A 26549-nucleotide genomic window follows, 5' to 3' on the forward strand; every position below is an offset into this window, starting at 1 on the left:
CTAGACACTAAGCACCCCAAAAGCTAGCTACATCGAACGGTTCCGTCGAGCACACCCCAAGGGAGAACTCGAACAATCCACGTTTTTCACCCAGGATTCAATAATGAGAATGAGTTTACAATACTTAGTCCATTCCATACAACAAGAGTTCTCAGAAATACATTAATACAATGCCAAGTTCAGAGTGCGGAATTTAAACAGCGGAATTGAAATAAACATCTAACGATAAGATACAAGGATCCGTCTGTGCCCACCAGAAGTATCCTTCACACACAACCACTCCTCAAACTGCACCTGCAACAGGGGTAAATAAATCCTGAGTACACAATGCACTCGCAAGACTTACCCGACTAGTGGAAATAATTTTCTGACTCCAAAGGATACGATAAGCTTTATGATTTGTTGGGTTTCCTTTTTGCGAAAAGCATTACTAGTAGTCAATTCTTATGTATGTTTCTTATTAGCAGTCATGATTAGTTCATTATCTAACCATTCTATGTAAGCATCTGTTCTACTTTCAAGCAAGAGTTGAGCAATCAGATCCATTTCACCATCTTTCATCTTCCAGTTCTTACTACGGTGCTAGATCATAGACAAGTCGTACCATATCACACAGCGATTCGCGAATCAATATATCCCAGTTGGGTACCCTAAAACACACATCCCGCTTGTACCCCAGGCACAAGCAAGACCAACCCATCACTCTCCTATCAAGGGGTCCAGCTCCCCATCCAAACTTGGACTCCAAGCCCCCACTCCTGAGTCCTAGACTTAGTGTGGTGCTTAGACCTCCATCGTCCCCATCTCCAATAAGTCGGTCTGGAAAGAGCCAAAACCCACGATAAGAGAGCAACGAGCCTTCCTGTTTCCATAAGCAAGTATGTGCTCAGGATAATAAGTCGGTGACCTGACTAGAATCCATAGCAACGGACGGTCCTTAACCAACACGGACAGGGAAAATAGTGTAATCAAGCCATGTCCCATTGGCTGTGAGACACAACCTATTACACCCACCAATACCCGTACCATATCCCTGCCCGGTCTCTATTTCCTTTCACCATTTTATCATGAGGGTGATAATAATCACCTATTGTGAGTAACGGCAGGTTACTCACGCTACCGATAGCTTAAGCATAGTAGCTACTCGACCTATGCTAGTAGGACTCATAGGTAGGTTTATCTATGCATGTAGTTTCAATATAAATCATGTAACATAAATGCACATCGCATATATATATATATATATATATATATATATATATATATATATATATATATATATCCAGTGATTATTCAAAATAAGGGTTATGCAGCGGAGCTTGCCTTGGGCAGGCGTGGTGTCAACTGAGTTAGTCAGTGGCTGTGGGGGCTTCCTCCTATACGAGGACCTCCTCCTTGTACTCCTCGATCACCTCCTCGTACTCCTGCTCTTCGACAGGTACAAACTCCACCAACTCATTCTCTACATGCATGCAATGATGATGCAACACTTTATATTTTGGCAACAGCAACTCTTAAAATAAGAATACACTTGCTAAGCAACTAAGCTAGCTCTAATGACTAAGATACTAAGTTAATCATTATCTCTACCAAATAGATTCTAAGCTCACCCTACAAGTGCTTAATTTTTATAAACCAATATCATGCCATTATTCATTTAGCCTTAATGGGTATTTAGCTACCATATTAACTAGTCTATTTTAGGGCTACAAAAATTATAGCAAGCACCTAATAATGCCATGAAGCTACTACAAAATTTCAGAGTTAAAGCTATCACCAATATACCATAAAAATTCTTACAATAATTAACTTAATAATATTGAGCACTCTCAAATGATTTAATAGCTCCTAGTATCAACAAGCACATATATGAACTAAATACACTAACAGATAGAGCACAATTTTAAGAACCTAACAAAATTTGTTTCACAATTTTTGGATATCTACATTATTTTATATTAATTACCAAAGTTTAGCTCAGAATTAAAATGAAAAGCTATTTCTATTTTCCACGAAAAAGGTAAACCGATTTTGGCCTAACGTGGCCACGCGAGGCGCGGCCCACGCGCGGAGGCGGCCTGTGGCGGGGAGCCCACACGCGCGCTGGCATTCTTGCAAAAACGCCCTCACGTTATCAGACAATAGCGCGAACACTACACGTACTATTTCTATAGACAACGACTTTGCAACGGAGCCCTCTTATCTTTTCACCTTCGCACTGGAGAGGTCCCCGAGATGCCCTGCGCTCGCCGACGTGGCGGGCGGTGGCACTAGGCGGTACACCAGCCACCCAGGACCCTAGACCTAGCTAAGAGACCGACTCTCACCTATGGGCCAACGCGCGACGATGGACGGTGGTTGCACGAACGGGGGTGAAGCAGAGCGGGCTCTCCCCGGCGGCGGTGACCTGCAGCGGCAGCAACCATGTTTCGGTGAGCCATAGCGTACAACAGATAATAGAGGTGATGGGTAACAATCAGTCATGCACCATGATCCTACCTGTGGCGGTGGCCTGGCCGGAGACGCCCTAAGCAAGTCTGGCCGCGTGCGCGCGGTGAGCTCAACGACGAACCGCAGCGACACGGCCATGCTGGCGGCGCGAAGGCAGCTATAGGGCTGCAACTTGGATGCACATGACGAAGAGGGGTTCTAGGCGAGGCTAGTGGTGCGGTCAATTCGACACAAGATGGTGAGGTTGGAGCTAGCCACGGCGAGGCAGGCTGGGCCTTAATGGCGCGGCAGCAGGAGCAAAGCTCCAAAAATTGGAGCTCGGCTGAGCCGCAATCAACGCAGGGTGGGGGCGGTCGGCAAGAGGACATAAAGGCAGAGATGTGGGCACAAGGAATTGATGAGAGGTGCTTGCTCTCGGGCTCACCGTGACCGTGACTAGACGGCGGTGGAAACAGAGGGAAAAAGAGAAAAAAGAGACGGGGCACGGCAGTGGGCTCAGCGAGGTGAGCCTTGGCGGGACATGGTTGACGCGACAAAGGGACCTATGTCCAAGCACGAGACCCGTGCACCACAGCGCCATTAATGGCATGACGACGGCGTGCACGGCCACGTGCGGATGGCACCCAACCAGGCCAGGGAGGGGGCAGCGCGATGCAGCGAGCAGACGCGAGTGCAGGAGTGACACGACGGCAGCGGCAGCGACTACGACCACGATTGCGTCGCGACGCGCGACATGGAGGGTAGCAACAGCATCAGCGGTAGTCACGATGGCAGTGGCGGTCTGTAACAGAACCGCCCAATTTATACAAGATCAAGTACGGCTGTCCCCGCTAACACGTTGACACGTGCATACTTTCACCTATATAAACCCGGTAGTCTGCCGAGTGTTCCAAAAGACCTCGGTAAATCAACATCACAACCAAGATCGCGTGATTAAGCAAATACACATCATATACGCAGAGTTGCAGCGAAAATAATATTACAAATAGGTTCACAAATAATAGTACAAGTTTGGGTTTCAAAACCGCTTAGTGAAAACAACATAGCTTTCAAATGATTACATTAATATAAGTTCCAAATATATTGCTAGCATAAGTGACATCATCAGACAAAAGCATATAGATGAGAAGTAACTATAGAATCACCGAGCCCACCGGCGGTTAGCCACCATCTTCAACAGGCCGAGAACTCCACCTACAACATGGTGGGATAAACCCTGAGTACTCGAATGTACTCAGCCAGACTTACCCGTCTTAAACCAAAATAAAGCGACACTAAGGATTATGCAAGGCTTTCATTAGTGGGCTAGCTGACTTGTTTGTGAAAAGCATAAACTATCATGAAGGAACCATTTTAAGTACTTTGCATCATCTTTATTATGACCTATCCATCTAGGTAAGCACCTGTACTATACCAATCACTTGATAAACCAATAACATCCAGTTACCAACTTAGATTTAGCATATCTCATACCATCCAGATAACCATTAGTGTTCCATAATAATTACTACGATGTCGTAGCTCGAGTCAAGTGCTCACTATCTAGGAGCGATGGCGATTCGAATCGATTCCTAACCAGCTGGTGATTTATTCCTCACACAAACCACACTCACCGATCAAGTGAGCTACAGATCACCAATGACACTTTCCAAGTAGCCGCGGGATAACAGTCCGGGACCGCACTACCCAGGGACCGCCCGACTGCCAGGACACACCTTGGGCTCACTCTTCGCGTCCCCGTCATACCCCCTTCAGCACCAGTCTGCCAATCCGAGTTTATCCTGGCTCGAATAGTGTCACTAGCTTCGCGGTCGAAAGGTACTTTATTCGGCCAGCTAAATGTGAGGCATGCGTTCAACATGACAAGAGGGACGAGCAACGATCGGTCCTTAATCGACACAGACGGAAACTAACAGCACCCCAGAACCCTGTCTGGTTGCCTCCAACTTTTTTTCCGTCCGGTCTCCAATTATCCATCACACATGGTTAATTCTAGGATATCATTTTTTCCATAGCTAAATTCTTCCAGTAACCACCTATAATGTAGGTGACCGGATATCACCGATCGCTACTGGTCTAAACAAGGCTAAGCAGTTATTCGATCCTAACCTAACAGGGTAAAAGGTAATAAGGTAGGCAAGGATAGTAATAAATGCATCAACGGTTTCAATCAACTCCTACAACTTAATGCAACAATATATAAACTCATATATATAGAAAGAATTGCTTTTATAAATTAGGAGACTTAGAATGCTCTGGGGCTTGCCTCGTTTGAACGAACTAGGTTGATGATCCACGCACTCGGGCAAGTCCTCTCCTTGCTCCTTCCACCTTCGGGATAGGTCCACCATACACCGTCTTCGGGTTCGGCTCCACATCACATCCTTCACGTGCTTTTATAAATGAGATGCAAGATGCATGTGTATGAAGGTGATGAATGGTAACACAAGATGCATCACATAAGCATTCAAGACAAACATAAGATTATGCAAGACATAGACACCAATAGCTATTTAACTAACATCACACAACTAACTATAGAGAGCAAGCACATCAAGCATGACACAAGTTTAACAAGGTCACAAGTATCATAACTTGACCATCAACAAGGGCATAAGCCACACTTAGCAACACATGGAGTAAACAACCACAACTAGCATATGTCTATTTCAGAACTGGAAATAACAGCTTCATGTTTGGATCATAACTAGAGTTATACAAATCCAATAGCCATGCAACAAGACATTCTGGAAAGCTTATGGAATTTTCTACAATTCATCTTTAATCATCTTAGCATGATTCTCAAGTTAAGTGGGTCAAAATTATATATTTACAGAAACTGGTCCACAATTGACAGAGAGCAGTCATTTCTGAAACCCAACTTTAAACAGGCATAACTCACAAACCACAAGACCAAATACCACCAAATTTTAACAGAAGCTAGATACATGAATTATCTACAACTTTTGTATAAACAAGTTTCACAACAAAGCACATTATCATGAAGAACTTTGCTAAGTTCCCAGATCTGTCCATAAACCACATCGGCAAGAAAATAATTGTTAACTTATGTTGCAAACACATAATTAGAAAAAACCAACTTTACCAACATTTCACATATGACTAAAGAACACCAGAAAGCATGGTGCTCACCTCTAAATAAATTTTCTTAAAGCATTTCTTAATTTATTTAGACATCAAGGTGTATTTATGAACATATACCAAAAATGCACAATAAATTCTACAAAAATTAAAGTAGCTCATATATCCTCTCAATAGTCTACTGTATAAATTTTATACCATTTACATAAGTATAACTGCCTCTACGAAAAAGACAATTTGCTATTGCAAGAAATCATGTGAGAGCGAGATAAACCAATAACTCACTCATACTTCATCCAATACTCATGAAATTTACACATCAACTATCATATGAGTAGCATGCCACAAAAATTTCACTTCATTTGGAGCCCTAGATCTGCGGTTATGGAAAATAACAAATTCAACTAGCATTACAACCTTACTACACAAATCTATTTTTACCACAAAATATTTAAACTAAAACATGTCATATTATAGATCTACTGCATAGACAATTTCACAAGGATTCCAAAAAGTCCTCATTTACTATTTTACGAATTTCCTATGAATTACTATGAATTTCCAAACTTCAGGAAATTTCCTGCAAAAAAGGTCCTCAATGGCACTATTCATATGAGTCAGTGGTTATGCACTTAGGCCCTCACCTTTACTCGAATTTGAGCCCGAGGTCCTCCACGCGAGGTTGAAACAGAGGACGCCGTGGAATTGACCGATGGCGGCCGGAGAAGGGCTGGAGGTGGCGGGGGAATGGTGGGGAAGCACCAGGAGGTCCATTCGCACCCAAAGGTTGCCACGGATGGCTGGGAGATGGACCGTGCTTCACTAGCCACGCACGGCGGCGGCATGTAGTGGTGGCGGCGGTGGTCCTCCGGCCTCCTGGCCTAGGTGGGCTCAACGAAGGAGCGCACGAGAACGAGGAGAGGTTGGCGGAGCCGGTGGCACACGCGAGGGAACACGAAGGAGCCCGGGGCAGCAGGGACGCTGCGGCGGCATGTTTGGCCAGCCGGCCATGGCGGCCCCGGCGCTGGGCACGAGCGGCAGCGCGAGGAAGGGAGCGGCAAAGCGAGTGGGGGAAAGCATGGGGCAGCTCTGGCGCGCGTTATGGAGGAGCAGGGCACAAGGAGGCGCGTGGCACTGAGGTGGGACGCGCGTCGGCCATGTCAGAGCGCACTTGGTGCATGGCGGCCACGCAGGCAAACCGTCGAGCACGTGGCGAGCGTCGGTGTGGGCGAGGTGGGGAGCCGATTTGGGCCACAACTAGGCCGAATCAGACCTTGGGCCAAAAATGAAGTTTGTTCACCTCGGCCTGCTCTACATTTTTCATTAAGGCACTCCAGTCATTTGAGCAACATAACCGTGGGTAATTTAATCTCCAAAGTGGCATTGTCAGTGCATTGACGGCGATTAACAAACTCCAAAATTGAGGGTCATAACAAGGGCAAACGAGTGTCATCCTTTTACATGATCTTCTCCATGAACTTAGCTCCAACTTTTATTTTGGGGTAAACTTGAGATGCTTAACGAATTTCAGAGAACGCGAGACGCCAATGCTGAGGTCGATGAATTTCTAGACTTAGAATATTTATAAGTGCTGAAATCAGCAGCAGGTTCCAACTTTGAGCCACTGCTAGACTTGGTTCCGAGCCGATCCATGGTATACTCCAAAAACAAAGGTTCTTCTACATAACATGAGCTTCAACTTTTATTTAATGTCCAACTTCAAAACTTGTATAAAACCTACAGTTCTACTTTGACCAAAGTAGGATCACGATAAAGCTTAGATTATCCTTTTTGATCCATTGGAGCATTTTCTTGGCATTTGCCCAACATTAACCTTTCATGACTTTTGTTGTAGAGTTCATCTAGAATCATTTGGGCAAGGTTGCAAGGTTTGGTTGATGACCTACATTTCCATTCACTTAATAGTGCAATTCAAGCACTTAGTAAAGTCATTCCAATAAGGATATAACTTATCATTTCATGTGACTTTGATTCCAAACTTCATGAAACTTTTCCAGCGATCAATATAGATAGATATTGATGTGAGACACATGAAGATATTTCAATAACACCAGCCAAGCATATATCCTAAAAAGGGCCTATATGTAAAGCAAGGGTGCAATATCCGAGTTTAGGTTGAGGCTCATTTCCAAAGGTTTGACCTTGGCATCTTCATCGTCACTTAATCTGTCATTTTGAGCTCAAACCCATAGCTTAACTGGTGACAAGCACCTGGGGTGTTACACGGTCGGGCGCAGAGAGGGCCGACGGGGCACGGCGACCTACGGCTAGCTGCAAGTGGTGCGGCCAGACCAAGGGCAGCCTCGATCGGCCAGACCAAGGGCACAGCTGCACAGCGACGTAGAATGGCCACGCATGGTGACCCCGTGCCTGAACCCGGCGGCCCAAGACTGATTACGCACACGAATTTTAAAGCGCTGACCACGACTAAACCATTGCTCCTAAACCTAAACCGGCTTCACTACACTCAAGATGGCGCATGAGACTACCAAATCGAGCTATAACACTACACCACTCCTTAACCCAATCTCTCACAATAAATTGCTAAACCTAGCAATGTCTAGCTATTGACAGACTTAGAAATTTCTAAGTTTTTGAGCTGGACTTGATTTTAATTTGCGATTTCTAGGCTATTGAAAATATTACAAAGCAATATTATTTTTCAAAAGCAAATATTTCATTGTCATCTACAAAGTTTGTACTTAAAACTTTATTTAGGTATCACACACATGTTCTATAGTATTTTTGCTTAATAAAAATTGGTTTTAAACCCTACTTGATATGCATGAACTATTGAATCAATTTTTGTTTCGCATTTTAGTTGATCGTTTCGAGTTACAGGAATTGATCTACACACTTTATCACATGCGTTAACACATAAACATGATGCTCATGACATATTTTAGTAGAGGATTTACTGTGTAACACCGAGGGTGTTACAATTCTACCCCCTTTAAACTAAATCTTGTCCCGAGATTTCATGTGCCTAGTGTGTGAAAAGAGATAAGAAATAAATTCCGATTTAAATAATTACCTCGGTGAACTAGAAAGAAGGTGGAGATAATGCTTCAAGATATAACTTTCTCGCTCCCACGTTACGTCATCCTCCGAGTGATTTTGCCACTGAACTTTATAAAACTTCACCACATTGTTCCTAGTCACTCTTTCTTTTTCATCTAAGATCTTGACATGATGCTCAATATAAGACAAGTCGGGCTGGAGGGAAAGTCCTTTAATTTCCACAGCTTCATCGAGGACCCGCAAACATTTCTTTAACTAGAAAACATGGAAGGCATTATGTACTGCTGACAAAATATCCGAAAGCTGAATACGGTAGGCAACAGAACCACACCAGGCCAAAATCTTGTAAGGTCCAACATAGCGGGGGGCTAGCTTTCCTCTGACACCAAAGCGATGCACCCCTCTCATGGGCGACACTTTGAGATACACCTGATCACCAACTTCAAATTGCAAGGGCCTTCTTCACTTGTCCGCATAAGTCTTCTGATGACTTTGAATAACACTGACTTGCTCTCTTGCTTCTTTAATAAAATCAGGTCCAAAATAACCACGGTCTCCCACCTCAACCCAATTAAGTGGTGTTCTACATTTCTTGCCATATAAAACCTTAAATGGTGCCATTCGAATGCTTTCTTGATAACTATTGTTATAAGAAAACTCAGCTAGAGTCAAGCATTCGTCCCACTTTTCTAGAAAGGAGATGACACAAGCCCTCAACATATCCTCAAATACCTAAGTGACTCTTTCTATCTGACCGTCAATTTGTGGATGATAAGCTGAATTTTCTAAGGAGACTAGTACCAAGACATTTCTAAAGTTGCTCCCAGAAATGAGAGACAAAGATTGATCCTCTATCAGAGATGATAGTAAGGGGAACTCCATGGAGGGTCACAATCCGGTCAAAATACAACTTGGCATACTTCTTGGCTGAATATCTGGTATCCACCGGAAGGAAATGAGCGGACTTAGTAAGGTAGTCCACAATGACCCAAATAGAGTCATACCCCTTTGTTGTGCGGGGCAAACCCACAACAAAGTCCATGGAAATATCCTCCCATTTCCAAATAGGGATAGGCAAAGGCTATAGAAATCTAGGTGTATGCATATGGTCCGCCTTAACCCTTCCACAAATGTAACATTTCGAGATGTATTTGGTAATGTCCTATTTCATATTTGGCCACCAATACAAGTGACGCAAATCATGATACATCTTGTTACTTCCTGGATGAATGGATAATTTGGAGTTGTGAGCTTCATCCAAAAATTTTCTCCTAAGCTCATCACTTGAGGGAACAACTAATATGTTCTTGAACTTCACTACACCTTGGTCGTCAACATTGAAATGAGGACCACGCCCTTCGACAATTAACTCCTTGATATGAGGAATTTCTGAAACATCTTGCCTTTGCTCGATAATAATTTGCTCAAGTAAATCCAAGACTAGAGCAATATAAGCTAACACCTCAGAATGGTTGAGAGACAAAGATTCTCCTTCAACTTGATGCGACTTCTGACTTAAGGCATCAGCTACCACATTAGCTTTTCTAGGATAGTAATGAACCTCCAAATTATAATCCTTGATTAGCTTCAGCCATCTCCGTTGCCACATGTTCAGCTCGGACTGAGTGAAAATATATTTGAGGCTCTTATAATCCGTATAAATATGCACTTTATTTCCCAATAAATAATGCCTCCAAATTTTTAGAGCGTGCACCACAGCAGCCAACTCTAAATCATGGATGGGATAATTCACCTCGTGCTTTTTTAGCTGGCGTGAAGCATAAGCTATCACACGCCCATCCTGCATAAGCACACATCACAGTCCAGTCCTAGAGGCATCACAATACATATCAAACGGCCTATCAATATCTGGTTAGACAAGAACAGGAGCAGAGGTAAAAAAACTTCTTCAGGGCTTGGAAAGCTTCTTCACAAGCTAAACTCCATACAAACTTGATATCTTTCTGGAGCAACTTGGTTATTGGTTGGGCTATTTTGGAGAAGTCAGGAATAAAGCGCCGATAATAACCAGCAAGACTAAGGAACTGACGAATCTGATACACTGACTTTGGAGACTTCCAATATAACACATCTTGCACCTTGCTTGGATCCACAGAGATACCCTCAGGTGTCAGAACATGTCCCCAAAACTGCACTCGATCTAACCAGAACTCACACTTGCTGAATTTAGCAAACAGCTTGAGTTCCCTTAATCGAGTCAGTACTATCCGAAGATATTGTGCATGCTCTTCTTTGTTCTTGGAGTATATCAAAATGTCATCAATGAACACCACTACAAACTTATCCAACTCCGGCATGAAGACTGAATTCATGAGATACATGAAGAATGCAGGAGCATTGGTGAGACCAAAAGACATGACTAGGTATTCATACAGCCCATACCTAGTAGAGAAAATTGTCTTTGGTATATCTTATGGCTGGATCTTAATTTAATGATACCTAGAACAAAGATCAATCTTTGAAAACACCTTTGTACCAGCCAACTGATCGAACAAAGTATCAATACGAGGTAAATGATACTTATTCTTAATAGTTACCACATTGAGAGGGCGATAATCCACACACATCCACAGGGTACCGTCCTTCTTCACAAAAATAGCTAGGCAATCCCATGGTGAAGAGCTAGGACAGATAAAGCCATTCTCTAATAATTCCTCTAACTGCTTCTTCATTTCTGCTAGTTCTTTAGGAGCCATGAGGTAGGGACGCCGTGAAATAGGAGCAGTGCTAGGTTCTAACTCAATAGTAAACTCCACATCCCTATCCGATGGTAACCTAGGTAGATCCTCTAGAAAGACATCCGAAAACTCACAGACCACAGGAATAGAAGCAAGAGCAAGAGAAGCTTCAACATGAGCAACACTGGTAAGGCTGGATCTGAGGGCATAAGAAGAGACATCCTATCCTTGGAAGAAGGAAGTTGTAACTCAACAACTCTCCGCTTAAGGTTCAACACTATCCCATAAACTCGCAACCAGTTCATATCCAGAATTGCATCTATGCCTTGCCCAGGTAGCACCATAAACTGGAGGCGGTAAGTGTGAATGGCTAGCAATAATCTAACTGTGTCTATCCGAGTATTAACGCACAACTGCACACCCGGAGTACTAATTCTATAGGCAATAGGAATAGCCATAAGAGATATATTGTTCCTCTATGCAGACCCCATGCTTATGAATGAATGTGGTGCACCAGAATCAAACAACACATATGCTTGGTGGGAATCAATGGTAAACATACCAGCCATCACAGGATCATTCTGCAGAATCTCCTCAGCCTAAGTGAAGTTGATTTGTTCAGAGCGGCTTACGGGCACCTTTTTCTTGATAATCGTCCTCTTGACTAGATGAGAGTTGGCTAAAGGCTAGGAAGACTACACAGGCTGGTTCTGTGGACACTCTCGAGCATAGTGGCCCTCTTTAGCACACTTGAAATAAGCATCCAGACTTGTTCCCTTATCCTTGACGAGGCAGAACTTGTTGTCCCTAAGGCTGCTGTTGCACCTGCTGAGTAGGTGCACGATACTGGGTGAGAGGTGCCTGGTAAGCCTGCTAAGACTGACGGGACGGCTGTCCACCCGAAGAGTGATAGGACATCCTCCTGACAACCTACACCTTCTGAGCCTACGGGTAACTAGAAGATCTAGTGATCAGCTGCTTGCGCTTCCACTCCGCCTGAGAATCACGCTAAAGTCCCCCCATAGCAATGGTTGCATTCATCAAAGCACCAAAAGTCTAATATCCCCCAGTGTACAGCTCCTTCTGCAAGATACAAGAGAGGCCACGGTAGAAATGGTCCCTCTTCTTCTCATCAGTGTCTACATGGGTCCTAGCATACTGTGCAAGATGGTTGAACTTGTTCACATAATCTATCACAGTCATACTCCCTTGCTTTAGATCCAGGAACTCAGTCAACTTCCAATTCAACAAACCAACGAGAATATAGTACTCACGAAAAGCAGTGGTAAACTCCTGTCAAGTCACACAGTGGTCCACAGGCTGCATGGCATTGAAAGTATCCCACCATGCACTGGTAGACCCCAGAAGCTGCTGTGCGGCAAAGCGCACCTTATGCTCTTCAGTCACAGTGAGCAGCTAAAACTTCTGCTCTAGAATATGAACCCAATTCACCGCATTCGGAGGCTTAGTAGTTAGCGTGAACGTGGGTGGGTGTCTTCAGGAAGTCCTGGTAGGAACAGGGCCCCACGGGAGCATGGGCATCACCCCTGTTCCCGTCGTTGCCACCGGGGCCTCCACGAGCAAAGCCGCCAATAGCTTGGGCAAGCATCTCCAAGGCACGGGCTGACTCGCGCCGAGTAGCCAGCATTTCTGCCATCATTTCCGCATGGGTCATCGGAGGTGGTGGTGGTGAAGGAGGAGCCAGAAGTGGGGCCTCGTGGCTATCCCCATTGGTGTAGCCATTGTCCTCACCGCGACTGTGATCACCCTGGTCTGCCCTAGCACTAGTACTCTTGTGACCAGACCTCAGGTTCATCTGTAAACAGATAGGAACCAACCATTAGGATCGACTCTCCAGATTAGGAACAAGAGCCTTAGAGAAATGATAAGACTTTTATTAAAGCATTCTTTTAGGTTATCCTATCAATTCACTAATCCAAATTATACGTGTGGGGGGAGTTTAGTTTAAGCAAGATTCTCTTTTCATGATGCATGCATGGCCTACACGTTCACTCAAGCCGGAATATAGCAGCATTCGCAAAAAATTTTGGCACATCACACACTCACTTTTCGCTTGCTAAACGATTCTTACGCAGCATAAGTTAGTGTACCTACAGAAAATTGATTAGATAAAACCAGTGCTGCTATCCTAGATAAACCATATTACTAGGGCTTATACTTATTTACAAAATTTTATCGTATCCTACTTTTTGCAAAGCTTTTGTTGGTCAAATTTTAGGTTTTGAAACGAGTTATGAAACTCGTAACTCATTAACCTGGCTCTGATACCACCTGTGACAGGACCGCCTAAAATAGCATGTTTTTGGAGGAGCTCGTCTTCCACCAAACACTAAGAACCCCGAAAGCTAGCTACATTGAACGGTTTCATCGAGCACACCCCAAAGAACTCAAACAATCCACATTTTTCACCCAGGATCCAATAATGAGAACGAGTTTACAATACTTAGTCCATTCCATACAACAAGAGTTCTCGAAAATACATTATTACAATACCAAGTTCAGAGTGCGGAATTTAAGAATTGAAATAAATATCTAACGATAAGATACAAGAATCCGCCTGTGCCCACCAGAAATATACTTCACACACAGCCACTCCTCAAACTACACCTACAATAGGGGTAAATAAATCCTGAGTACACAATGTACTCGCAAGACTTATCCGACTAGTGGGAATAATTTTTCGACTCTAAAGGATACGATAAGCTTTATGGTTTACTAGGTTTCCTTTTTAAGAAAAGCAATACTAGTAGTCAATCTTTATGTATGTTTCTTATTAGCAGTCATGATTAGTTTATTATCTAATCATTCTATGTAAGCACATGTTCTACTTTCAATCAAAAGTTGAGCAATCAGATCTATTTCACCATCTTTTATCTTCTAGTTTTTACTAGGATGCTAGATTGTAGACAAGTCATACCGTATCACATGGTGATTCGTGAATCAATGTATCCCAGTTGGGTACCCCAAAACACATGCCCCGCTTGTACCCCAGGCACAAGCAAGACTAACACATCACTCTCCTATCAAGGGGTCCAGGTCCCCATCCAAACTTGGACTCCAAACCCCCACTCCTGAGTCTAGGATTTAGTGTGGTGCTTAGACCTCCACCATCCACGTCTCCAATCAGTCGGTCCGGTCTCTATTTCCTTTCACCATTTTATCATGAGGGTAATAATAATCACCTATTGTGAGTAACGACAGGTTACTCACGCTACCGATAGCCTATGCATAGCAGTACTCGACCTATGCTAGTAGGACTCATAGGTAGGTTTATCTATACATGTAGTTTCAATATAAATCATGTAACATAAATGCACATCACATATATATATCCAGCGATTAATCAAAATAAGGGTTATGCACCAGGGCTTGCCTTGAGCAGGTGTGATGTCAACTGAGTTAGTCAGTGGCTGTGGGGCTCAGTCACAAAAGCCTTATAAGAGGAAGTCACAAAAGCCTTATAAGAGGAAGTTGCAGATGTATGAGTTGTGTTTTAGTGGTGTGGCTCTATCTTGAGATAAGTGTTTTGGTAAAGAATGGGGTGTGGCTATGGTTGAGAAGGGAGGAAGGGGGATGGCTGTTTTTATTTGGTAGTTATGTGCCTTTGTTCTAATCTAAAAAAGAACAAACACATTTAGTCCAAAAAGGCAGAAATTACCTATCTCATTAGAGAAAGCAGCCATGGCCATGCACAAAGAAGTCCCTGCAGAGCCAAGAGTATCAATGATTTCCTTTTTGTGGTCTTGATTGGTTGTACTATTGATCCACTCCACTATGAGACCAATTTTTAAGGCTTGGATCCACAAGTGCAAAGGTCTAGAAAAGAGTAATGAAGTTTAGCAGAAAATAAAGGGAAAAAAAAGAAAGACAGAGAAGCCACAAGGATAAAAAAATCATACGTCTGTTTCCTATGATTCAATAAGCCCATGTCCAATTTATGCTTTTGCATTATGTCAATGGCAACAGAATCATCTCTATCCCTCCAACTTGCCATCATATGTAACAAATTCTGTCCATCTTCATCTAAAGCTTCTGGATCTGCTCCCAAATTTAGTAATTCCTAGGAAGACATAAAATGTAATCAAATACCAAATGCACTCAATACCACACTAGTCAATGTGGCTTGACTTTGATTATTCTTTTTACCTGTGTGCAGTTGGGTGAGCCTTGTTTGCATGCTAAATGCAATAAGCTATTTCCATGTAGATCTTTTCTGGCTATTAGAATATCAAGCACACATCTTCTCTGGCTATTTGTAGGAGCACCCTAGACAGATAAATTAGTTATCAAGAGTGCTATATATGCACTTGTAGGAGCTCCCTAGACAGATAAATTAGTTGTCAAGAGCACTATATATGCATCAGACACAAGTAGCTAAAGACCAACCTCAGTTTTTCAACATTGTCATTTGACAGACAAGCATTCAACTCTTCCTCCCTCTCTGGCAAGGTCTTGTTTGGAAGGTTTGTCTAATTTATAGAACTGCTCACACTTATCAAGATTATTAAGCAAGTAGCAAGCAACTAAGAGACAATGCACGCTTAACCGGGGGCATACCTCCATGTAAGACTCCCACCGTCATCATCATGGCATTCAAAAAGTGGAAGTAGTAGTTCACTTAAAGTTGGTCTTTCTGAAGCTTCAAAATTAAGGCAAGAACCAATAATCTTGTCCAGTTAAGGAGATGAAAACTTGCCTTTTAAAAAGGGAGAAAGTTCATGTTTCTTCATGAAACTCATAACTTCATCCTCATTCATTCCATTCCATCTGCATTTCAATTATGTAACATAATAAGAATATGACCACCATTGGTACTTACAAGCTATGGCCTCACAAAAAGCAAATGATTACTTACAAACTATGGCCTGTGAACATTTCATAGAAAATGCATCCCAAACTCTATGAAACAGATTTTTCAGTTTTTGTGGAAGGGTTGGTCCATATTTTAGGTGCCATATGTTTATTTATTATGGCATCGTCTTTGAAACAAGTAACATATGTAGTCCTCTTATTGTCAATTAAGATATTGTTTGGATCTATGTCCACACACTTGCAACCCACATTCCATAGACCCAATGTTCCTCGAGTGATGTCTTCCGCCATCCTATAAAAGGCATTGATCATGTAGTGCCATTTAATCTAGGGTCCATCCTCCACCAATCCAAACAAAAAGATTAGTCATGAGTAAGAAAATATACTAACCTTAAAGTATCTTTCAAATCAAGAGATGATATTCTTTTGCTTAAAGACATGTTATAGAAATTCATGATTATCCATAAGTAATCCCTATCCATGCTAGCATCATGTAGCACTGACACGTTTCTGCACATTTTGAAACCTTTTTTAAGCAAATCCACCGTCTTCTTAAGCTCTTCGGATCTATTGGATATCCTCGGCTTCCTCGCCACTATGGCATGGGCATGTCCATCCTTCTTCCCATGTAAGGTTCCTTGAAAAAATGCATCACCTATTTCTTCACGGAGCTTTAAGCTATGCGACTTCAGGTCCCAAGAGGTGCAACCTAAGCCCTCCGAAGAGGAAGGCGGCATCTTCCATAATGCCCAATATATCACGCGTTAACACTTGCAATAATTCCGCACAACATTATAACAACTCTGCACAAATTGATTCAATGGTCACCTCACCTCTCACCTCGCTGGTATGGAAGGCATCGATCGGCGGGGAGTCACGGTAGTCAGAGCGACATGGGGGGGCAATGCCGTAGGGGAAGCTAGGAAGACAGGAAGAAGCACCTGCTGGGACGAGGGGAAGACGCGCAGCAGGGAAGCCGCGTCGCCGGATCCCTGAAGCACCCGCTGGGATGAGGGGAAGACGCGCAGCAGGGAAGCCGCGCCGCCGGATCCCTGAAGCACCCGCTGGGACGAGGGGAAGACGCACAGCAGGGAAGCCACGCCGCCGGATCCCTCAGCTAGAGATGGACTCTGTTGATGCTCGACCTAATTTTTTACTATTTGGCCCTTTTTCGAAGAAAATTTACGTTTGGCCTCCTGGGAGACTTAAACTCGTCTTTGGACCCTGGGGGTCGGCGTCATGAGTCCTAGCGCCGAGGTGACACGTCTCGACGCCATAGATCTTGGTGCCGAGGTGCCTGGCCGTGCACTGCAGGGAATCCTAGGTGGCATTAACGTGGCCGAGCTCGGCGCCAGAATACATGGCGCCGAGCTCGGCGTCATAGATCTTGGCGCCGACCCGTTGGGTGCGGAAGACACAGCCGCGAGGCGGACTGTGGACTGCGGCGTGCGACTGCTGCATGCGCCCCCTCCTTTGGGACGCGTGGCTAGGTTCGTAGGGTAAGCTGTCCTCGCACTGTGAGTATGTGACGGGCTAGCATTCAGCTGTTTGGCGCCGCGCCACGAGGCTGAGCACGACGTGACGTGACGGAGCGGCGCGCGCTGTGGGTTATCGTTCGGCGCGGAGCACCACGTCCTGTACTGCAAACTTAAATTCAGGTACCCCATGCAATGGCACGAGTGGTGTTTCCACACTGATGCCTGCCCTCATACCTCGCTGGCCCGCTGAGTGCACAAGGAAATTGCAATTGCAATTTTGCTTGCAAGCAGTAATGAGCCACAGTTTTTTTCTAAAAGGTAACGTCGCGTGGGGCGGTGGGTCCTCCTCCCCAACACGAGGTGAGTGCAGTGCAGTGCGCGTAGTGCAGTGTTTACCGGGCTCTCGTCTCCGAGACGAGGCCTGCAGCGCACTGTGCGTCATAGGCCTGGTTCTCACATCTCTCGTCAGATCCCGTCCGCAAAGCGTGAAAAGAAAGGAGGCGCCTTAGCGCAATGAAATCGATAGCAGCAGCAGGCGCCTCCTCCGCCTCTCCTGGCGCCACCGACAGCAGCAACAGGCGCCTCAAAGTCGAAAATGAAATTTATCTAAGCCCCTTGACTACTGCAACTACTGCAAGATTTGACAACAGGGCTAGGTGTACACAATGCTACTGCTCAACAGCTGCTGAAAATGAAGTGACCGATGCTGCAAAGGTGAAGGTGAAGTGAAGGGAGACTACTGTAGTGTGGTGTGTAGAAGCAGGCATTGCCAATCAGACAGAGCAGCTACTACTACTACAAGTAGTGAGTGATGAAGCAATGCAACTGCACATACAGATACAGTACTGTGCGAACCAATAATCGATCTGTTTACTCCGATCAGCCACACCCACACCACAGGACAGGATCGTGTCTGCCATCAAGATGGACGCACGATCGATGACCGGCGAGTACTACTCGTGCAGGTGCCTTGTAGTACGTCAGGACTTATGGCTACTGATGAACCAACACCAAGTGCCGTGCCGGAGCGGCCGCTACACTGCACTGCACATCCATCTCTCTCGCATCGCATGCAAGTGATCGATCGAGCAACACACGCAGTTGTTGTTTTTTCTTTCTCTTTTTGATAACAGGTTAGTTACTGTATCATTCATTCCAGCTACGACCGGCCGGTAATATCCTCCCTCACCAACAAATTGATCAGCAGGTGGTGGTGTGGGATAGATGCAGTAGATGCAGTAGTATTTGCAGGCTAATGAAGGCGGGCGGGCATCTACTGCATCTACCGCAGTACGAGGGCAGGCATCAGTGTGGAAACACCACTTGTGCCATTGCATGGGGTACCTGAATTCAAGTTTGCCGTACAGGACGTGGTGCTCCGCGCCGAACGATAAACCACAGCGCGTGCCGTTCTGTCACGTCACGTCGCGCTCAGCCTCGCGGCGCGGCTCCAAATAGCTGAAAGCTAGCCCGTTAGAGACTCACAGTGCGAGGACAGCTTACACTGCGAACCCAGCCACGCGTCCCAAGGAAGGGGGCGCATGCAGCAGCCGCACGCCGTAGTCCGCAGTCCGCCTCGTGGCCGTGTCTTCCGCACCCAACAGGTCGGCGTCAAGATATGTGGCGCCGAGCTCGACGCCAAGATCTACGGCACCGAGCTCGGCGCCATGTATTCTGGTGACGAGCTCGGACACGTCAACGCTACCTAGGATTCCCTGCAGTGCACGGCCAGGCACCTTGGCACCAAGATTTGTGGCGTTGAGACGTGTTACCTCGGCGCCAGGACTCATAACGCCGACCCCCATGGTTCAAAGATGAGTTTAAGTCTCCCAAGAGGCCAAACGTAAATTTTCTTCGAAAAAAAGACCAAATAGTAAAAATTTAGGTCAAGTGCCCCCCCCCAAAGGAAAAACTCAAACAGAGTCCATCTTAGTTGAGGGATGTGGCGGCGCGTCTTCCCCTCTCCCCAGCTTCCCCTACGGCGTTGTCTCCCCATGTCGCTCTGACTATCGCGACTCCCCACCAACCGACGCCTTCCCTACCAGCGAGGTGAGAGTTGAGGGAACCGTTGAATCAATTTGTGTAGAGTTGTTATAATGTTGTGCGGAATTGTTGCAAGTGTTAACGCGTGATATATTGAGCATTATGGAAGATGTCGCCTTCCTCTTCGAAGGACTTAGGTTGCACCTCTTGGGACCTGAAGTCGCATATCTTAAAGCTCCATGAAGAAATAGGTGATGCAATTTTTTAAGGAACCTTACATGGAAAGAAGCATGGACATACCCATGGCATAGTGGCGAGGAAGCTGATGATATCCCATAGATCCGAAGTGCTTAAGAAGACGGTGGATTTGCTTCAAAAAGCTTCCAAAATGTGCAGAAACGTGTCAGTGCTACATGATGCTAGCATGGATAGGGATTACCTATGGATAATCATGAATTTCTATAACATGTCTTTAAGCAAAAGAATATCATCTCTGGATTTGAAAGGTATTTTAAGGTTAGTACATTTCCTTACTCATGACTAATCTTCTTGTTTGGATTGGTGGAGAATAGACCCTAGATTAAATGGCACTACATGATCAATGGCTTTTACAGGATGACGGAAGACATCACTTGAGGAACATTGGATCTGTAGAATGTGGGCTGCAAGCCTACAAGTGTGTGGACATAGATCCAAACAGTATCTTAATTGACCATAAGAGGACTACATATGTTACTTGTTTCAAAGACGATGCCATAATAAATAAACATATGGCACCTGAAATATGGACCAACCCTTCCACAAAAACTGAAAAATCTGTTTCATGGAGTTTGGGATGCATTTTCTATGAAATGTTTACAGGCCACAGCTTGTAAGTAATCATTTGCTTTTTGTGAGGCCATAGCTTATAAGTATCAATGGTGGTCATATTCTTATTATGTTACATAATTGAAATGCAGATGGAATGGAATGAATGAGGATGAAGTTATGAGTTTCATGAAGAAACATGAACTTTCTCCCTTTTTAAAAGGCAGGTTTTCATCTCCTCAACTGGACAAGATTATTGATTCTTGCCTTAAGTTTGAAGCTTCAGAAAGAACAACTTTAAATGAACTACTACTTCCACTTTTTGAATGCCATGATGGTGACGGCGGGAGTCTTACATGGAGGTATGCCCCCAGTTAAGCGTGCATTGTTTCTTAGCAGCTTGCAACTTGCTTAATAATCTTGATAAGTGTGAGTAGTTCTATAAATTGGACAAACCTTCCAAACAAGACCTTGCCAGAGAGGAAGAGTTGAATGCTTGTCTGTCAAATGACAATGTTGAAAAACTGAGGTTGGTCTTTAGCTACTTGTGTCTGCTGCATATATAGTGCCCTTGACGACTAATTTATCTGTCTAGGGAGCTCCTACAAGTGCATATATAGCGCTCTTGACAACTAATTTATCTGTCTAGGATGCTCCTACAAATAGCCAGAGAAGATGATGTGCTTGATATTCTAATAGCCAGAAAAGATCTGTATGGAAATAGCTTATTGCATTTAGCATGCAAACAAGGCTCACCCAACTGCACACAGGTAAAAAGAATAATCAAAGTCAAGCCACATTGACTAGTGTGGTATTGAGTGCATTTGGTATTTGATTACATTTTATGTCATCCTAGGAATTACTAAATTTGGGAGCAGATCCAGAAGCTTTAGATGAAAATGGACAGAATTTGTTACATATGATGGCAAGTTGGAGGGATAGAGATGATTCTGTTGCCATTGACATAATGCAAAAGCATAAATTGGACATGGGCTTATTGAATCATAGGAAACAGACGTATGATTTTTTATCCTTGTGGCTTCTCTGTCTTTCTTTTTTTCCTTTATTTTCTGCTAAACTTCATTACTCTTTTCTAGACCTTTGCACTTGTGGATCCAAGCCTTAAAAATTGGTCTCATAGTGGAGTGGATCAATAGTACAACCAATCAAGACCATAAAAAGGAAACCATTGATACTCTTGGCTCTGCAGGGACTTCTTTGTGCATGGCCATGGCTGCTTTCTCTAATGAGATAGGTAATTTCTGCCTTTTTGGACTAAATGTGTTTGTTCTTTTTTAGATTAGATCAAAGGTACATAACTACCAAATAAAAACAGCCATCCCCCTTCCTCCCTTCTCAACCATAGCCACACCCCCTACTTTACCAAAACACTTAACTCAAGATAGAGTCACACCACTAAAACACAACTCATACATCTGCAACTTCCTCTTATAAGGCTTTCGTGACTTCCTCTTATAAGGCTTTTGTGACTGAGCTCTTGCTAGCAAACCCACCACCCCACAGCTGGTTTCTTTTACCCCACTTGGGCGCTGTGGGAACCCTTCCATGACCTTTGTAAGCATGTCCACATCTCTCATATGGTTAAAAAGCAAAGGAAAGAGGTGTTCTCTCTGAAAAGGTCTCATCTACACTATATTCATAGCAATATCACCACCTCGGATTTCTTGCATAGTCTAACGCAATTGCCTTTTCACAAATCCAACTTTATAATTGGGTGGTAAATGGTTTAACTAGTTTCTTCCTTGTTGAAAGCTAATAATTGGTTATATTTTATTTTAATTACTGAGCAGCTATATTTTTATCTCCATCTTCCAAAGATACGTACATTGGATTAGGAACCCCTCTTTTATGCTAAAATAACTGTTCCATTGCATAAATATACTTTAATTTAGCATCTGCTGTTTCACCTTCAAAATTTGTGGATTTCACATTGCTATCTTATGCCACTAGTTCAAAATAGAGTTTTTAGAGTTTTCTGTTAGTCTGCTTACGCTTAACCCATTCCTTGAGGCCAAATGCATTCTCTCGTGGATTTATTATATTGCATGCACGTAGAGAACGAGTGATGCAAGACAACATATTCATTTTAATAGTAGCATTTGCCACCATTGTTAACAGGCAAGGACACAAATTAGGCACCCATCCAATGCAACAATGTAAGCAGAAAACATCAGAGTTCGTGCAGTTCGATTCTGACAGAAACGAATTGCAATCTACAGCTATGTCGGGAATTAAACATGAACCCCAGAATCATCTCCGCGACTGGAGCGTTGGAGCAATCTTGCTTTTTGCAAGAGCTCCGTATTTGCTCCAGATCAAAATACATGCTAAATTGCTAACCAAAATGGCTGCACGCTTCGCAAATGCTAGTCATATTTTCCCTGCAAAGTCGAAGCGAGCATCTAAAGCTTTGCCACGCAAATCTAGCACCGCGCGAAATGGATTCTTTCGGATGCGACGAATGCGTCAGATCTAATAGGGCAACGAGGCAATCGGATCGCATGACAGAGAGACCCCGATCGGATCGCGGCGCGGGTGAGCGGAGGGTAAGGGTGCGCGGGTCTTACCGGGTGCTGAGGCGGCCTCGGCGCCTGCGGCGAGGAGTGGGAGGCCGGAGCGCGGGCCGCGGCTGAGCGCCGCCGTCGCCATCGTCGCGTTCCTCTTGGTCGTCGCCGGCGGTGAGGTTCGAGGCCTCGGGAGACGAGCGCGTGCGCGAGCAAAAGGGAATGGACAAAAGTCAGAGCTGAAAACTCAGTTTGGGTTGTGTAGCCTGTTGCATGGGCTGTGTGGGCTCTCTACCTGGGCCGGGCTAAACGTATTGTCCATGACTTGGTTTGAGATCGTTTTGTCACATCATGGCCATGGTTTGTCAAGGTTTTATGTTGAGTGATTTTATCTTCAGGACCTAGTAGGACCTATGAGGCACAATTGTTATGAAATCTGGTGCTTTTCTTAATTTCTATGGTTGTCAAATCAAAGATATTATATGTATGTTGACGTAGGCATGCTAATTGTTATGTTTATTTCTTGTGGTGGCCTGTCTGTGGACATAACTGAATTATATGAGTACTGGGTAGTGTGCCCGTGCGTTGCTACCACAGTAAAAAGAACAAAATGATGCGTTATCCAAATGTATTCCCCAAGACGCCCTGCGCTCGCCGGCGTAGCGGGCGGTGGCACTAGGCGGTATGCCAGCCGCCCGGGACCCTTGCAGACCTAGCTAGGAGATTGACGCTCACCTATGGGCCGACGCACGACGATGGATGGTGGTTGCACGAAGGGGGGTGAAGCAGAGCAGGCTCTCCCCAGCGGTGGTGACCTGCAGCGGTGGCAACCGCATTCCGGTGAGCCACAGCGTACAACAGATAATAGAGGTGACGGGTAAGCATCAGTGATGCACCACGATCCTACCCGTGGCGGTGGCCTGGACGGAGACCCCCCAAGCAAGTCTGGCCGCGTGCGCGCGGCGAGCTCGACGGTGAACCACGGCGACACAGCCGTGCTGGCGGCGTGGAGGCGACTATAGGGCTGCAACTTGGGTGCACACGACGAAGAGGGGTTCTAGGCGAGGCTAGTGGTGCGGCCAATTTGACGTGAGATAGTGAGGTTGGAGCTGGCCATGGCAAGGCGGGCTGGGCCATAATGGCGCGGCAGCGGGAGCAAAGCTCCAAAAATTGGAGCTCGGCTGAGTCGCAATCAAGGCGGGGTGGGGGCGGTCGGCAAGAGGACGTAAAGACAGAGACGCGGGCACGAGGAATTGATCAGAGGTGCTCGCTCTCTAGCTCACCCTGACCGCGACTCGACGGCGGCGGAAAACAGAGGGAGAAAGAGAAAAAGAGAGAGACGGAGCGCGGTAGTGGGCTCGGCGTGGCGAGCCTTGGCGGGACGCGGTTGACGCGACCGAGGGACCTACATCCACGCACGAGGGGACGAGCACAAGCGTCCGCGACTGGCCATGGCCCACGCGCCGCAGGCGTGCACGGCCACGTGCGGACGGCACCCAACCGGGCCAGGGAGGGAGCAGCACGATGCAGCGAGCAGACGCGAGTGTGGGAGTGACACGACAGCAGCGGCAGCGACTGCGACCGCGACTGCGTCGCGATGCGTGACATGGAGGGCAGCAGCAGCATCAGCGGCAGCCACGGTGGCAGTGGCGATCGGGCGCAGAGAGGGCCGGCGGGGCACGACGGCCTACGGCTGGCTGCAAGCGGTGCGGCCAGACCAAGGGCAGCCTCGACCGGCCAGACCAAGGGCACAGCCGCACAGCGACGCAGAACGGCCACGCGTGGTGACCACGCACCCGAACCCGGCAACCCGAGACTGATTACGCGCACGAATTTTAAAGCGCTGACCACGACCAAACCGTTGCTCCTAAACCTAAACCGGCTTCACTACACTCAAGATGGCACATGAGACTACCAAATCGAGCTATAATACTACACCACTCCTTAACCCAATCTCTCACAATAAATTGCTAAACATAACAATGTCTAGCTATTGACAGACTTGGAAATTTCTAAGTTTTTGAGCTGGACTTGATTTCAATTTGTGATTTCTAGGCTATTGAAAATATTATAAAGCAATATTATTTTTCAAAAGCAAATATTTCATTGTCATCTACAAAGTTTGTACTTCAAACTTTATTTAAGTATCACACACATGTTCTATAGTATTTTTGCTTAATAAAAATTAGTTTTAAACCCTACTTGATATGCATTAACTATTGAATCAACTTTTGTTTCGCATTTTAGTTGATCGTTTCGAGTTACAGGAATTGATCTACACACTTTATCACATGCATTAACATATAAACATGATGCTCATGACATGTTTTAGTAGAGGATTTACTGTGTAACACCCAGCCGAGCTAGGCTCTTGGGGTGCATTGACCTGGTGTTTTGTTCACTATGTCAAATATGATTTTCAGGGGTGGCTAATGAGCATTTGTAGGGGCGGTTCAGCCAGCCGCCCCTACCATACCGTCTCTATAAATCATGCATTTGTAGGGGCGGTTCTCAGGCCGCCTCTACAAATCTATTTGTAGGGGCGGCTGGTGTTATCAGCCGTCCCTATAAATCGATCTACAAAGTTTGTACTTCAAACTTTATTTAAGTATCACACACATGTTCTATAGTATTTTTGCTTAATAAAAATTAGTTGTAAACCCTACTTGATATGCATGAACTATTGAATCAACTTTCGTTTCGCATTTTAGTTGATCGTTTCAAGTTACAGGAATTGATCTACACACTTTATCACATGCATTAACATATAAACATGATGCTTTTGACATGTTTTAGTAGAGGATTTACTGTGCAACACCCAGCCGAGCTAGGCTCTTGGGGTGCATTGACCTAGTGTTTTGTTCACTACGTCAAATATGATTTTCAGGGGCGGCTAATGAGCATTTGTAGGGGCGGTTCGGCCAGCCGCCCCTACCATATCGTCTCTACAAATCATGCATTTGTAGAGGCGGTTCCCAGACCGCCCCTACAAATCGATTTATAGAACACCAGCCGCCCCTAAAATCGATTTATAGGAGCGGCTACAGTACCAGCCGCCCCTATAAATCGATTTGTAGGGGCGGCTATAGTACCAACCGCCCCTACTGTGCATTTTCCGCCAAAAAAATCAAATTACCAACACGTGCTCCCCCAAATCATCCTGTGCATTGCAACGGAAGAAAAGTAAATCAATTTAGCTAAGAAATAAGGTGATGAGGACCATCAGTTGTAGTAGTCTTCAACCGGAATGCCAAACACAATTGATAAGGGGCTAGTGCAACTCCATGTCTCCATCAACCTTAATCAGAGTTCAAATGATACAACTACCAATGTTCCAAATAAGGAAACAACTAAGGATCTAATAACCACCATCAAACTCCGGTGATACAAGCTAATAATTGGAATCCCCAGACTTCTTACACTACTCAATTCATCATTCTGGGGAAACATCAGTGCCTTCTCCTGGGTGAGGTTCTTGAACAGGCTCTCGGTGGTGATCTGATAGAAACACAAAAGTACCAAATAAAATCAATAATATTTCATTTAGTTAGTGGCTGAGCAATAAGCCGAGCATCATCAATAAAGAAGTGAGAGAGGAAAGACTAACAATAGACCCCTTGTATCTTATA

General features: G+C 44.9%; 1 long non-coding RNA gene across 3 annotated transcripts; it reads right to left on the reverse strand.

The window, feature by feature from the left end:
- Positions 1-14: 14 nt before the first annotated feature.
- LOC136529703 (uncharacterized) lies at positions 15-23159 on the reverse strand. 3 transcript variants are annotated; one of them, XR_010777394.1, is made up of 8 exons: positions 22984-23159; positions 15873-16082; positions 15702-15797; positions 15462-15581; positions 15215-15375; positions 14974-15131; positions 4718-4835; positions 15-294 (listed from the first exon to the last, which is right to left on the reverse strand). It is a non-coding gene; the product is annotated as an uncharacterized lncRNA (long non-coding RNA). The 3 variants fall into 3 exon arrangements; XR_010777393.1 differs by lacking the exon at positions 15-294 and adding an exon at positions 3438-3645; XR_010777395.1 differs by lacking the exons at positions 15-294; positions 4718-4835 and adding an exon at positions 13700-13922.
- Positions 23160-26549: the final 3390 nt, after the last annotated feature.

This window comes from Miscanthus floridulus, chromosome 19, assembly GCF_019320115.1.
Source record: "Miscanthus floridulus cultivar M001 chromosome 19, ASM1932011v1, whole genome shotgun sequence".
Classification (NCBI taxonomy): Eukaryota; Viridiplantae; Streptophyta; class Magnoliopsida; order Poales; family Poaceae; genus Miscanthus; species Miscanthus floridulus.